Source organism: Cupressus sempervirens, chromosome 7 (genome assembly GCF_028749045.1).
Source record: "Cupressus sempervirens isolate cs-2001-9-10 chromosome 7, ASM2874904v1, whole genome shotgun sequence".
Classification (NCBI taxonomy): Eukaryota; Viridiplantae; Streptophyta; class Pinopsida; order Cupressales; family Cupressaceae; genus Cupressus; species Cupressus sempervirens.
Window position 1 is genome coordinate 309,873,847 of NC_143124.1, and position 15,273 is coordinate 309,889,119.

General features: G+C 34.7%; 1 pseudogene; it reads right to left on the reverse strand.

Moving 5' to 3' along the window:
* Nucleotides 1-737: 737 nt before the first annotated feature.
* LOC149546651 (dihydroflavonol 4-reductase-like) lies at nucleotides 738-8,413 on the reverse strand (annotated as a pseudogene).
* Nucleotides 8,414-15,273: the final 6,860 nt, after the last annotated feature.

Here is a 15,273-nt window from a genome sequence, read left to right on the forward strand (position 1 = left end):
TTGAGACTACTATGATATATTGTGATAATAAGAATTGTATCAAGTTGTTTTAGAATCCAATGTTTCATGATAAGTCTAAACATATAGATATCAAATATCACTTCATTAGAGATTGTGTACAATGGGGAATTATTTAGCTATAGTACATACCTATAGAGGAGTAGGTAGCAAACATTCTGACTAAGGCATTAGGTTAGGAAAAATTTATCTTCTATAAAGATAAGTTGGGTGTCATGTAGAAAAACTTCCTCACTAAGAGGGAGTGTTAGTTTGGTTAGCTTTGGACAGTTATTCATCCATATGTTATTATTTAGCAAGTAATTGTTTTTGCTAACTAATTGGTTGGGTTAGATACAAATATTTGTTAATTAATTGACCATTTTTGGAAACAACTAGAAATCGACTTGGTTAGGGTTGTTAAGTTATTTTAATCTCAACCGTTGATTGAGAATCAATCTTAGCCATTGGTTTCCCAATGGCTAGTAGTATAAAAGGAGGTTAAAGGGGCATTTAGAAGAAAAAGAAAGAAGTTTAGAGAAACATTTGCAGTGCTAGCAAATGAGTTTGTAAGTTTGCAGTGTTAGCAAATAGTCTTGCAGTGTTACCAAAGGCCCAATGTTAGTGTGGGAATAGAAGTAAGGAATATCAGTGTGAGAAATTAGGAGGTTGTTGGAATTTTGCCAATGAGAGGCAAAGAATTTTGTATCTCTTGATTTGCTAAAGTTTAATATAATTCCTTATCCGTAGAACTGGTTTTCCATTAGGGGTCTTTCCAGGGACAATTTATTTGAGAAGATTCTATTCATTGTGTTGTGCATTTCTTTCTGTATTTTATAAGTGAAGTTACAGTTGTGTTATTTTTTGATTTTAGTTTGGAATTTGTTTTCAGTAGTTAAATAATATTTTAAGATAGGAGATTAATAATCAGTGACTACAATAGTTTATTTTTCAAAGACACAAAGCACATCTATAAATTTTTTTAAAACCACATATCTAACAAAATTTTTCCTTTTATGTAAACAGTGTGGAAAAATTGAACTAGTGTCATGATCGGTACCCATTTAGTCATTTTGGTGCTCCTGCAGAGTTCAATGTTGCTCTAGCATGTTTCATCATAAATTTTGCATGGTGTGCCACAATCATCCGTGAAATTTACTGCCCTAGCAGATGAGGTGAAGACAAGTCTTTTCACTGACTTGGCCTTGGCAATAGATCTCATTAATTTCAATACACCATTAACTATTGGCTAGATTACCTCATTCTGTCAAAATGCTCACACAATTTTAACAAAGATAATATTTGTAAGATAGAAAATCTTAAGATCCCAAAATCAAACCTCAATATCTTGGGGCTCAAAATCAATTGTAGTTGCGATGTGGAAAATGTGAGAAATATAAATCAAAATTAAAATCATTCACAACCCTAAACCTAAATTTTTTTCCTTAGTAGTTACAATTGTTGAATGACATTTTTGCTCAGTAAACACTAAAAAACCAAGTGGAAGGAGAGTGCCGAGTGAACTTAGCAAATGAAGAGCAACTCAATAGACACTGGATACCCAATGCGCTCTGTAGATGAAGAACAACTCAGCAATTTTGAGTGAACTTGGTAGCCAATGCAGGGTGTGATTACCGAGTGAACTCGGTAGGCAATGCAAGGTGTGATTACCAAGTGAACTCGGTAGCCATAGGAGGGTGGAGCTCAGTAGAAGAAAACACTAAGTGAGGTCGGTAGCCACTACAGGGAGGAGCTTGATAGAAGATGTTACCAAGTGAACTTGGTTTGAGCTGCAAATGACTTCTACCAAAGACAATACCAAGTGACAGAACTATAACGTCAACTCCTTTTCACCATTAAAACAAGAGACCCAAAACTTGAAGCTTTCAAATAAACTTATCAAATGCAAGGAATAGAAGAAGAATAACAATGGATTCAAGTATTCTTGCTTTCTTTCTATTCAACTTAGATTAAATGATTACAAAATTTGAGAGCATTCAACTTCAACCAGAAAACCCTAATGATAACCCTAAAACTTCAAACTAGAAAACTTCAAACTTTAAACTTCAAACTTACAGCTCTAATGGCTACATACTACAATTTCTGGAGTGATCACTGCTTTGATAGGTCAAATCAAACAAAAAAATATGAACTTACAAAATGACACAAAGAAGCACATGCAACTGCAGTCACAAACTAAACTTCCTCTGTCCCTACAACAAACTGGATCTGCTGATCACTTTCTCTGCAACTTCTGAGCTCTTCAACTTCAACTTCTTCTGCTCTTTCTTTTTCTAGTCGAATGAATCTGATCATTCCTTTTTTTCTTCTACCAAAAAAATGTTTTCCCCCTCATTTGCAAATTTGAAAACTCGGCTACCAAACAATAAATTCTTTTGATCATTCTACAAGCTTTCATGGAGGTAGGTGGGCATTTGGCTCTAGGGAGAAATGACCAACTGCAATTAATATTCCAAAAATCCTCCTTTATCCCGAGTCAAACAAACAAGGATCACAACTGATCCAAATCAACTACACTAAGACACTCTCTTAGGTGTACAAAACTTCCAATGCCTAATGGCTTGGTAAAAATGTCTGCTAGTTGTTGCTCAAACTTACAAAAAATTATTTTGATATCCCCATTCTCCACCAACTCTTTGATGAAGTGATATCTAATTTCTATGTGTTTGCTTCTCCCATGGAAGATTGGATTCTTGGACAATGCAATTGATGAGATGTTTTCACAATAAATTGTGGTTCCATCCTGTTGCGTTTCATTCCTATCAAGATCCTCCTTAGCCAAATTTCTTGACATGCTACTACATTTGCTGCTATGTATTTAGCCTTTTTTGTAGATTGAGCAAAAATAGGTTTCTTCTTGAATGCCCATGAAATTGCACCCGATCCCATATGAAACATGTATCTGGAAGTGCTCTTCCTATCATCTATACTTCCAGCCCAATCACTATCAGTATAACCTACCAACTTGAATTCATTTGATGCAATAAACAAAATTCCAAATCCCTTGGTACCTTTCACATACTTTAGGATCCTCTCTCTTTCTTGCCAATGGGAATCCTTTTGTGTTTCCATAAATCTGAAAATCAAACTTACTGCATGCATTAGGTCTGGTCAAGTTACAGTCAAATACATTAAACTTCCAACGATACTCTTGTATAATGTTGGATTCACTCTCTTGCTAGAGTCTTCCTTGCTCAACATTAGACCTACTGCTATTGGTGTGAGGGTTGCCTTACTATTCTAAATTTTAAATCTCTCCAAGACCTTCCCTGCATTCTTTTCTTGAGAGATGAAGATGCCATCATACATTTATTTTACTTCTATTCCTAGAAAGTACTTTAAGAGACCTAGGCATGTCATTTCAAATTCACTTTTCATGAACTCTTTGAACTCATCAATTAGAGCCTTGTCATTAACAGTAAAAATCAGATCATCTACATACAAGACAACAATCAACACATTTCCATTTGTTTCTTTGATGTAGAGAGTAGGCTCACCATTGCTTTTGCTAAAGCCATTGCTCATCAAATATGAGTCAATCCTACTATAAAATTCCCTTGGAGCTTGCTTGAGCCCATAAAGAGCTCTCTTAAATCTATATACTTTGTTCTCTTTACCTGCTACTTCATAACTAGGTGGCTGCTCCACATATACTTCTTCCTTCAATACACCATTTAGGAAGGCGGACTTCACATCCATTTGATATACCTTCCATTTGTGCTGAGCTACAATTGCTATGACAACACACACGGTTTTCATTCTTGCAACCAGGGCATATGTCTCATCATAATCTTGACCATACTGCTATTTGTAGCCCTTGACTATCAACCTTGCCTTATGCCAATCAATCTTGCCTTTAGCATTGCATTTGGTCTTGTAGACCCATTTCACTCCAATCACTTGCTTCTTGGGAGGCTATTCAGCTAGCTCCCATGTCTCATTTCTTTCTATAGCGTCTATTTCCTCATCCATGGCCTTACACCATTTCTTCTCCTTAATAGCTTCTTCAAAACATATTGGATCACTATGAGAAAATAATGCAAAATTAACACTCTCATCATAATCTTCATAACTTTCATCTTGGTTTCATCTTGGTATATCCCCCTAAGAATTTTGGTCTTTCTTGGTAACATGGAGGAGAGTGTGGAATCAGAATCTTTGTTGCTGCTGCTTGGCACTGACACTCAATCATGCCTAGAAGAACTCAATAATGACTGAGGCTACTTGCCTTTTCTTCTATCTATTCCTTCTTCTTTCTATTCATCAACATCCTCTTCACTTATAATTGGCACTTTACTTGAACTGCTTGGTGATCATCAGTTTGACCATACCAAGACTGATTTTCAAGAAATTTCACATCTCTTGAAAGAGTCATCTTGTTGTTCAATAGATCATACAATCTGTATGCCTTTGATTCTGAGCTATACCTTGTGAAGATGCACTTCACACCTTTGTCATCCAATTTTTGCCTTTTCTCTTTAGGCACATGTGCATATGCAACACATCCAAACACCATTAGGTGTTCAACTATCCATCTTCCTCGTGACCATGCTTCCATTGGAATTCCATCATGAAAAGCCTTTGTAGGACACCTATTAATTAAGTAAACTACTCTTGCCACAACCTCTCCCCAAAATTCAATTGGGAGAACTTTCTCTTTCATCATGCTCTTTGCTATTTCAACAATGGTCCTGCTCTTTCTTTCAACCACTCCATTTTGCTGTGGTGTATAGCTAGCTATGAGCTCTTTCTTTATACCATGTTTCCTACAAAAATTTACAAAAGAATTGGAGGTATACTCCCCTCCTCTATCTGATCTGAGGACCTTCATATAATGTCCACATTCTCTTTCAGCCTAGGTTTTAAATTCTATAAATTTTTCAAATGCTTTAAATTTATTCTTTAAGAAATACACCCAAGCCCTACGACTGAAATCATCAATAAATGTCACAAAATAAGTACTCCCCCCAATGGAAGTAACTTGCACAGGACCGACTAGGTCAGTATGCACTAACTCTAATCGATATCTAGCCCTCCAAGAATTTCCAAAATTAAAGGGAAGCCTATGTTTCTTACCCAAAATACAAGCCTCACACTTGTCACATGAATTTCCTATACATGGAAAACTTTCTACCATTCTTTTATTTGACAACAAATTTAAACTAGCATACCAAGATGACCATACTTGAGGTGCCATAGTCATGAGGGGTCTTCAATCACACTCCTTAGAGCTAATTGTGTGGGAAGTGCAGCACCAACTTGAGACCAGAAACATGTCTCTATCCTCAAGGGAAACATTATGTTCTTTGTCATTTGAACTGTTGCAAGTAAGTTCTTGCTCCAATCTTTTTCTTGAATGACACACATGTCATTCTCCATCAGCACTTTTTATCCATTTTGTATGAGCTGACCAATGTTCATCAAATTCTGCTTCATACCAGGGGCGAAATACACATTTTGTATTTCTTTTTTCTCACCTTTCTTGGTGTGGACCATAATAGATCCTTTTCCCACTACTTGTAGGGTTCCATTGTTACCCATTTTAATCTCAGATTTGAAACTCTTGTCAATGACTAAAAACAAGGTTTCATTACCACTCATGTGGTTGCTACATCCACTATCGAGGTACCAAACCTCAAGGCTTCCTCCTTCACCAACATTACACATGATGAAGGTAGTGACATTCTTTCCACTTCCCATGTTAACATCAGCCACGTTTGCTTGTCCTGACTGATCATTTTGCTTATTCCAGCATTCACTTACATAATGTCCTTATTTATGATAGTAGTAGCATTCTACATTGCTCTTATTTGAGTTGTAGTTTTTCTTACCTCATCTTGAGGTATTTTTTGAGCTACTTGCTCCATCTGCTCTTCCTGAGCTTTCTGTTGTAGCATTTCTTTGTCCTCCATTACCTCGACCTCTACCTCTGAAGTTTTTACCTGAGCCATTTCTTCCTCTCCCCCTTCCTCTTGGATTCAAATGAGCCTTGAATGCTTGCTCTTGGGAAGAAGAAGACACAGATCTATTGATCCTATGCTCATGGGTTTGAAGAGTACCCATCAACTCACCCATTGTCAAAACAGTGAGGTCTTTTGCCTCTTCTATGGCCATGACCAAATTGTCATATTTATGAGGTAAACTCCTATATATCTTCTCCACTATCCTCTGCTCTTGATAGTATTCTCCATTTGACTTCAACGGGTTAATCACATTGGAGGTCCTTAAACTAAAGTCTACAACTAATTCATTTTCCTTCATCTGAAAGTTCTCAAACTCCCTCCTTATATTATGTAGCTTTACTGTACAGACTTTATCAGTCCCCTTGAAGTTTTTCTCAAGGATATCCCATGCTTCCTTTGCATAATTTTCTGCTGAAATTTTGAGAAAAATAGTTTCTATCATTGATGCCTCAATCAGACTTAATGCCTTAGCATCCTTCCTCCTTGACGCTTTCAAATGAGTCTTTTGTGCATTTGTGAGGGCAACATACTGAGTTGGGTCTGTCACATCATTGAACCCATTAACTAAACACTCCCACAAATCATTTGCAACCATTATGGTTTTTATTTTGTTTGCCCATGTATCATAATTTTTTCCACTGAAAGGTGGTAGTTGCTGCCATATCTTTCTTGCATCTCCTGCCACGATAAATATCCCAGAAAACAAATGCCCTAACTAACTGTGGATGTGGGGCCTCAAAGCTCTAATACCATGTGACAAATATAAATCAAAATTAAAATCATTCACAACCCTAAACCTAAAAAAAATTTTTATCGGCACTCACAATTGCTGAGTGACAATTTTGCTCAGTAAACACTAAGAAACTGAGTGGCAAGAGAGTGCAGAGTGAACTCAGCAAATGAAGAGCAACTCAGTAGATACTAGATACCTAGTGAGCTTAGTAGATGAAGAACAACTTGGCAATTCTGAGTGAACTCGATAGCCAATGTAGGGTGTGATTATCGAGTGAACTTGGTAGGCAATGCAGGGTGTGATTATCAAGCGAACTCGGTAGCCACAGGAAGGTGGAGCTTGGTAGAAGAAAACACCGAGTGAGGTTGGTAGCCACTACAGGGAGGAGCTGGGTAGAAGATGTTATCAAGTGAACTTGGCTTGAGCTACATATGACTTCTACCAAAGACAATACCGAGTGATAGAACTATAACGTGAACTCCTTTTCAACATTAAAACCAGAGACCCAGAACTTGAAGCTTTCAAATAAACTTATCAAATGCAAGGAATAGAAGAAGAAGAACAATGTATTCAAGTCTGCCTACTTGCTTTCTATTCAATTTAGATTAAATGATTACAAAATTGGGAGCATTTGACTTCAAGTAGAAAACCCTAAAGATAACCCTAAAACTTCAAATTGGAAAACTTCAAACTTACAGCTCTAATGGCTGCATACTACAATACCTGGAGCAATCACTACTTCAACAGGTCGAATCAAATAACAAAATACGAACTTACAGAATGACACAAAGAAGCACGTGTAAGTGCAGTCACAAAATAAACTTCCTTTGTTCCTACAACAAACTGCATCTGCTGATCACTTTCTCTACAACTTCTGAGCTCTTCAACTTCAACTTCTTCTGCTCTTTCTTTGTCTGGTCGAATGAATCTGATCATTCCTTTTTTTCTTCTACCCAAAAAATGTTTTCCCCCTCATTCGCGAATTTGAAAACTCACCTACCAAGCAATAAATTCTTTTGATCGTTCTGCAAGCTGTCATGGAGATAGGTGGGTGTTTGGCTTCAGGGAGAAACGACCAACTGCAATTAATATTCCAATAGAAAACACCTTCACAGCCATCAATTGCATTGTCAAAGCTTCCTTCATCATCCAAGTTTCCTTTCCAAGGGGTTAGTCTCTCACCGGCCCCAAGTAATTTCAATAAATGACTAGTCTTCACTAGATTTCCTATATATTTACAGGTAGCAAAAAATACACTGGATATATTAGAAATCCATAAGAAGTCACGAGACCTTACAATTAATATCTTCAGTAGGAAGCAGCTATTGAAAGCAAGCAAAATAAGATTAGAATTGTTATGCACTAATAAGGATGGTTGTTAGAGAGCGAGACATTAATACATAATTTAAAATAAGTCATTAGAAGTGGCACAACTGCTGCATTTAAACTATTAGAAGCTGAAGGATCATGTTTCCTTGAATAATAAGTTGCTAGCAATTATCAAAATGGTTTAACACTCAATATAATTTGGAATACGCAAAAGAAGTTGGTCTCAATAGAAGAAACCTGGGTCTCTTACAGTTGCTCTCAAAACATAACCGAGCTCAAGCAATGGCATTGTAAGCCATGAGCCAATGAAACCAGCTACTCCTGTGACACAAACTGTGCCTTTTACTTCCTTCCATACCTCTTTTTCCATTATCTATTAGATACTTGCAGACAACAACAGGAGACTAAGATTTGATTGCTTCATTAAATTTGAAAGGGTTGTCCTTTTATTTCGATCCTCATGGAAGTGTAGATAGAAGAGCGTTAGGCATCCAGCATCACGTTTTTGCGGGTAGATAGAAGAAAGTTTGTAAACAAATTAAAAGATTGTTTAGTTATATTTTTCAGATTTATCAGTTTGAATTATTTTCTTCTCCTATGTTCTAGCAAGTAACTTTGCAGATATATAACTAAAATCATTGTCTATGAAGAACGTTAGTTTTCTGTTCAGCTCGCCTATTGAAAAGGAGAAATCTCTCCAACTCTATTTCCCACGTTTCAATCAGCTGTAACAATCTTAGGTTATTCCCCACGGTCCTAACAATAAGGAGGAATCTTTCTACATACCTCTACACATGGTTTCCACGGCAGCATATTCTATTCAAGTTTATTAAAAACTATTGTCTGTTCGTTGCTGTAAACTAATCATTTAGATAAGAGGGGCTATAATCGTTTTTATTTTTGCTTTTATCAAATGAATAGAGTATCTATTTGCTATCATATCTGCTGTCGCTGTAATATTTATATTTTTGATTCTCTGCTCTTATTTGCTATTAAATTTGCATCTCTGTGCCTTCATGGACATAATTTAATGCAAACCTGAACTGTTATAGCATCGTGCCTGCACGAGTGATTTGAACTTGTAAATAAAATAGGTGTAAAATTTTGAAATCTCGACTTTAAAAAGAAACAGTGTAATTAGATTATTTTAATTGGCACTAAACAGAACTCAAATCTTAGACTTTAAATGAGAGGCTCGCAAACTTACTCTTGATTTATATGCACTTGCCTTAGCTCTCTATGTTATTATTAGTCAATCAAACATATTAATTTTTGAAATAATATTGTCTTCTATATCTTATAGACTTTAAGAATAGGATGTTTTAGTTCTTGGTATCTTTTTAACTATTTTATTTTGTTATTTTTAATATAACTGTGTTCATACTCTTTTCCAGGTGAGGCTTAGCTTTCCGTTTTTTTGGTAAATTTATTTTAGAAACTCTCTATAATTGATATCAGAAGATATTTTACTTTTCAAGTTTTAAAAACTTCTAGTCTCTTTCATATAAAAAAATGTAACACCGTAACTTTTTATTATATTGGCTAATATAATTTGTCTTCATTATTTTTTATTTTGTTTATTTATCTATCTAAGATTTTTAAATTATGAGTTTTAATTTATGAATATTTTAATAATATTTATTAAATATATACATAATGTGATTGTAAAGTATAATTTACATATTTTATTAAACATATTATATAACTTAATTAAAGCCACTATAACATAATATTCACTTTACTTTGTAAAGGATATTGTACTTATCAATACATTTTAATTTTGACTAATGTTTAAACTTAATATATTTATTTTATCATTTTCTTTGATATGTAAATTAACTTCATAAGTTTATTATTAGTCTTCTATAGGAGACTTATGTTTTATCATTTGTTGGCTTGGATAATTGTGTTTAAAAAAAATAAAATTGCATTTCTAATATTTGAGAAGTGTTTTATTTATATTTTAAATTTTCTTCAAAAAATATCTATTTTATATTTGGTTTTATATTTTTTTGTCTAGATTTTATTATTATTCTACTCTAAAATTAATAAAACTATCATACACCAAACAATGAAACATATTCATGTATCTATGTATTTATGTATATACATACATATATACATGTGTGTGTGTGTGTGTGTGTGTGTGTGTGTGTGTGCACGTGCACATGCATATGTGTGTACGTATCATTGTTCTTGCTAAAATATAAATATCATGGTTTCTCTTGCTTGACAGCCATAGTTTGGGTGCTTGTAGATGGCTTATATGAGACATATTCTCCTTTAGAAACTCCTCACAATTATTTGTCATTGGCAAGAAGAGAGATTTTGTGGCTATGATGACTGAGGTAGTTGTTCTCCAATTTAGTAGCCACATTCGACATTGTCCCTAGTGTTGGACCATAATTTTTTGTTGTAGAGCATTCTCCTTGGTAAGACATGGCTTTAGTTTTTTTGTTTAAACTATTTTCGTACTCCATACTCGATGAAGGTTTCTTTATTTTTCTTTGGAGATCTAGAGTTTTATTAGAAGAAAATGTTCATTTATTAATATATTTGTTAAAATATATTATTCAATTATGTTTAATAGTAAATTATTGTTAGTAAAGGATTAAAGAAATAACCATGTAAGAACTCTTGATTACTCATTAATCTATTGGTTGTAAAATTATTTTGTGAAAGAATTATTGTGATAGCTCAATTTTGACTTTTTAAAATTTTTGCAAATAGATTATAACTTTATGTTATGTCCCACGTCCTTTATTTTCTGGCATAGGAAATGTATATTTGTTATATGTATCAATTGCTTTTCTGAAACATATTTATTTGGGAATGTAGTGTAAGGGGATAAGTTAGATTTATTATTTTTATTGCACATTTTTTGTGCATTGTGTTACAAACATCTATTCTTCAATAAATGGTTGACAATGATGCTGAGTTGATTTAGATATTTTTATTGTTATGTCATAGTTCAATTACACAAAAATATTACAACCATGTAAAACTTACATTAGAAAATATCGTTGTTTGTGGTAAAGTTTTAAAACTCAACAAACTAAAATAATATTTAGTCATTATTTCAACAAACCAATGTGAAATAGGTAAATGGGTGAGTTACTTTACACTCTTCCAAAGCTAATCTCCTAATAATTTTGTGTATTTTTCCATTTGGTAGACTTGTCCTTTAACACAACTTTAATGCATTATTAGATATTTATGAAAACTCATTGGGTACAGTATTTGAACTATAATCATGTTTTCAATTAGGGCTTAGTGTTTGGATTAGGGTTAGCAATATTTTTCAGTTTTGGGTTAGGGTTGTGATTAGCGTTTAGTATTGAAATAGAAAAAATTATAATAAACTATTGATTTAAGTATTTTTGCAAATATATGTGTGAGTTATTTATTTGCACTAAATATAAGAATGAATTATAAATTTTAATATATATCTTTTAAAAGGAGTGTTACAAGCATAAGATTCTTTTTATTTACTGAATGAGTTGTTATTTGAGATACTAAATTGGTGTGTGAATCAACATTGTAAAATTTTCAAAAAATTCAAATATGTTATGATAGAAAAAATTTACCATTCCAAATAACAAGAAATATGATATTATATACTTGATCATAAGCCCAAAATATCACCTTTATTGGCTCAAAAAGGTAGTGTATTTAGTGTAGAACAAACGATAGTTAAATATTCACGCTAACCTCTCCCAAATATGAATATAATATTATAATATTAGCTCACATAATCATCAAACCAATCACACAATTGATCTTATAATAGTACTAGTCAATCTAATATACATCAAACTTGGTGTAAGATAGTCTTTTATCTATCTATTACACAAATATCAAAAATCCATCATATTGCATCACAAAAACTAGCAATTGATTGGTAATAATCTTGATACCATGTAGGATTATACCTATCTTTATAATCCATAACTCTTAAGACTATTTTTTAATTCCAATCCATTGCTTGCAATTTGACTAAGTAGATGTCTTAGGTTTGTCATTTATGGTAACATATATGCTATATTAAGTAAGAAACGAGTCAGGGTATGTTTTGATGTTTGGACTTAAAAATTTTCCTAAGTATCACTAAAGTAGATTGTGTCTAGTAGGATTATTTTGTATGATGACCTTTATAGAAAGAATTTCAGCACAAGCCTAGTTAGAATTAATAGTGTAAATGTCTACAAGCACTCTTAATATATGGAGTTTTGTAGACATTGTTATTAAGGTTTTACCAGTCATAGATCTATATAAACAGAATAAGTCAAAGAGAAGAAAATAATAAATTAAGTTAAGGAGTAATTTTGGTTGACTAAAATAATTACTAAACAATTATAGAATGATATCTTAGATGTTAAGCCTACATGAGCAAAGGTCATTTTGATTTCGGTGATACATATGAAGACTTGAAGGTTAGCTTGCAAAAAAATTGGGTATAAAGGAAAAAAGCGTGTGTGCAAAGTATGTAAAATAATTAAAATGGTATTGTAATGAAAATAGTTTATAATGAAAATTTAATGATACAGTAGATCAAAAGAAAAATATTCAAAGTTTTGTGAAATGAGTTTCAAAGAAAAAAATCAAATATTGAAGATATCAACACAATGAAAATTGTTTTGATATCTATAACTTTTATATAAATATTGTACTAATGTATATACATATAGGCTCAACTTTCTACTTTTTAAATTATAACATAAACCCCTAATAGGAATGAGGCTTCTAACAAGGCCTAGTCCTCTAAAAAATGGTAGATACACTATATATATGTAATAGACTTCATATAGGGCCAATAACTTTCATAAGATACTTTTGATTAGTGGATCATTTTTTTGTTACCATCTGCACCAATGTTTTCCTTTAGCTAGGGTTTTCCTAGTTAACAAATACAGGAGCTATAAGTTGCTTTGTATATGCCTGTATCGGTCCTAGCTATCCCTAAACATATCAATCATCTATAATACTCAATTTGATCCATTGGAACCACTGAATGATATCTCCCCCAGTAAAACCCTACTCTCTCCATTAACTCCTCCACCTCCCTCCACAACCTCCTCAACTCATCCATCCCTCCACCTACTACCACATGTGCTCTTAGGATCACCACCTCCACCACCAACCTATACCTCTCCTCTTGGATAGTTTTCATTCACACCTAAAATGCCCATCTCTCTAGCATCACCACCTCTAACCTCCCCTCCAACTGAAAACATTTCACCCAAAGTGTCCCATCCTCTATCCCTTCTCCCTCTGCTTGTCCCCTCATCTCATTATGCTCATGTATCAATTAATCCCACTCTCTCCTAAGGTGATCCCTCTCTGGCTATGTATCCCATACCAATTGGATAATTGCCTCATGTGTCTACTACAGGGATGCATATTAGCTCACCATCCAATCATCTCCTCCCCTACCGATGATCTCCATCTACCACTCCCATATCCTCCACCTACTAGCCCTTAGATGGCCTCTACTCCTCTTCTTCCCATGGTATCCTCTCCACCGCTAGGCTTTCATCCTGCCTCCTCTCCACTCCACCTCTACCTCACTAGATTTTCCTCCTATACCCCTACCCCTACTCATTATCGTAGTCCTCTTGCTACATATATGCCATGTTTGGTTTCCTAGATTATCTCTTATGCCATCACTATGGCTCTCATCACTTGTGCTCGGCCTACTAACCTCAGTCACTCAAACTAGTATTGATACTCTTACATGGAGTTCACATCTACCAGTCTACCAAACCAATCCCACTACTATGGTGCTAGATCTTTCCAGGCCTATAATAATCCTTCTCTTTGGAGCACTGGCCCAAACATCGACATTAGCTCATGTCTAACCCACTGATACTAGTTTGGATCCCCTGGAACCAACTGCACCCATTAAAATTACCACAAAGTCCTGTTCAATCGGTACTACTTGGCAATATGCTCATAGCACCAAAACATGAAAGAGGGTGATATGGTGTAAGGTAAATTATGTTATCCCTCCTCTGCCCATCCCACCAGACTCATGTATGGTCTCTATATCACCTCTGAAATCTTGTCTATTTGAACTCACTAGTTGTCTACATCCTCTGTATGATGTTATGTCAATGACTACCCCTCTCTATAGCACCTCCCATATCTTTTCTATTTGAACTCACTAGTTGTCTACATCCTCCATATGATGTTATGTCAATGACTACCCCTAGCTATAAGAAACTACTACCTATTCCTCTATCCAATTGACCTAAATGTTGTAATATGCTCTCAACCCCACATTTATAGCAATGTTAGGAATCCCACACTCCTCACCTACCATTTTTCCCCTCATAGACTATCTGGTGTAGATCTCAATACAACTATTCAAACATTAATGACCCCTAGCTGCAAGGAATCCATCATCCATTATCCACATAATGGTCGATATCAATGCCAAGGTGACTCATGTCCCTCCTATATCTGGGGAAATGTACCTTAATACTAGCCTACATACATAAAAGTAATTTTTCCTCTTTGTGGCTATCTGATCCAAGTGCTCATCTAAAGGGAATTGCCCCCTCTAAATATGGTACACTACTCCTAGTCCCACCAATCATTGCACCATTGTCTCTCTAGTCATCTCTCCCTTCTCCATCACTGGCATCCCTCACACTGGTAATCTATAAATCAAATATATATCCTCTTGGTTAATGGTCATCTCTCTTGTCGGTAGGTGGAATGTGTCTATCTCACTATATCATCACTCACACAAGGTAGTCACCATCACCATATAAGGCCATGTGTAGGGTACCCCAGGCTAATGCTTTCAATCCTCACCTAGTCCCTCACTATAAGTTACTCCCAACCACATAGTACAACCATCCGTCACACATCTGACACCAGAGCATCCAAGGACCACTACAAGAAAACCAATCACATATCAATATTCCTTTTAATATTTACATCACTTAACTTCTACCCCCGTCCCTTTATCAAATCCTTATTTTGTCTATGCCCCTTTCCCCTTTTTCTCTCTTTTTATCATGTTCCCACCATGGCATTTTGATAAATTCTAAAAATCCACAATCTCACTTACAAAGATTCTCATGGGATCACTCTTTGACAATTTGACCCTCAAAACCCTAACTTGCATTCTCATGCAAGCTAAAAATTGATAATCCCATCAACCCCATTTCTCGTGGGATCATGCTTGGACTTTACCCTACCAGTCAACCCTTATCTTGTTCT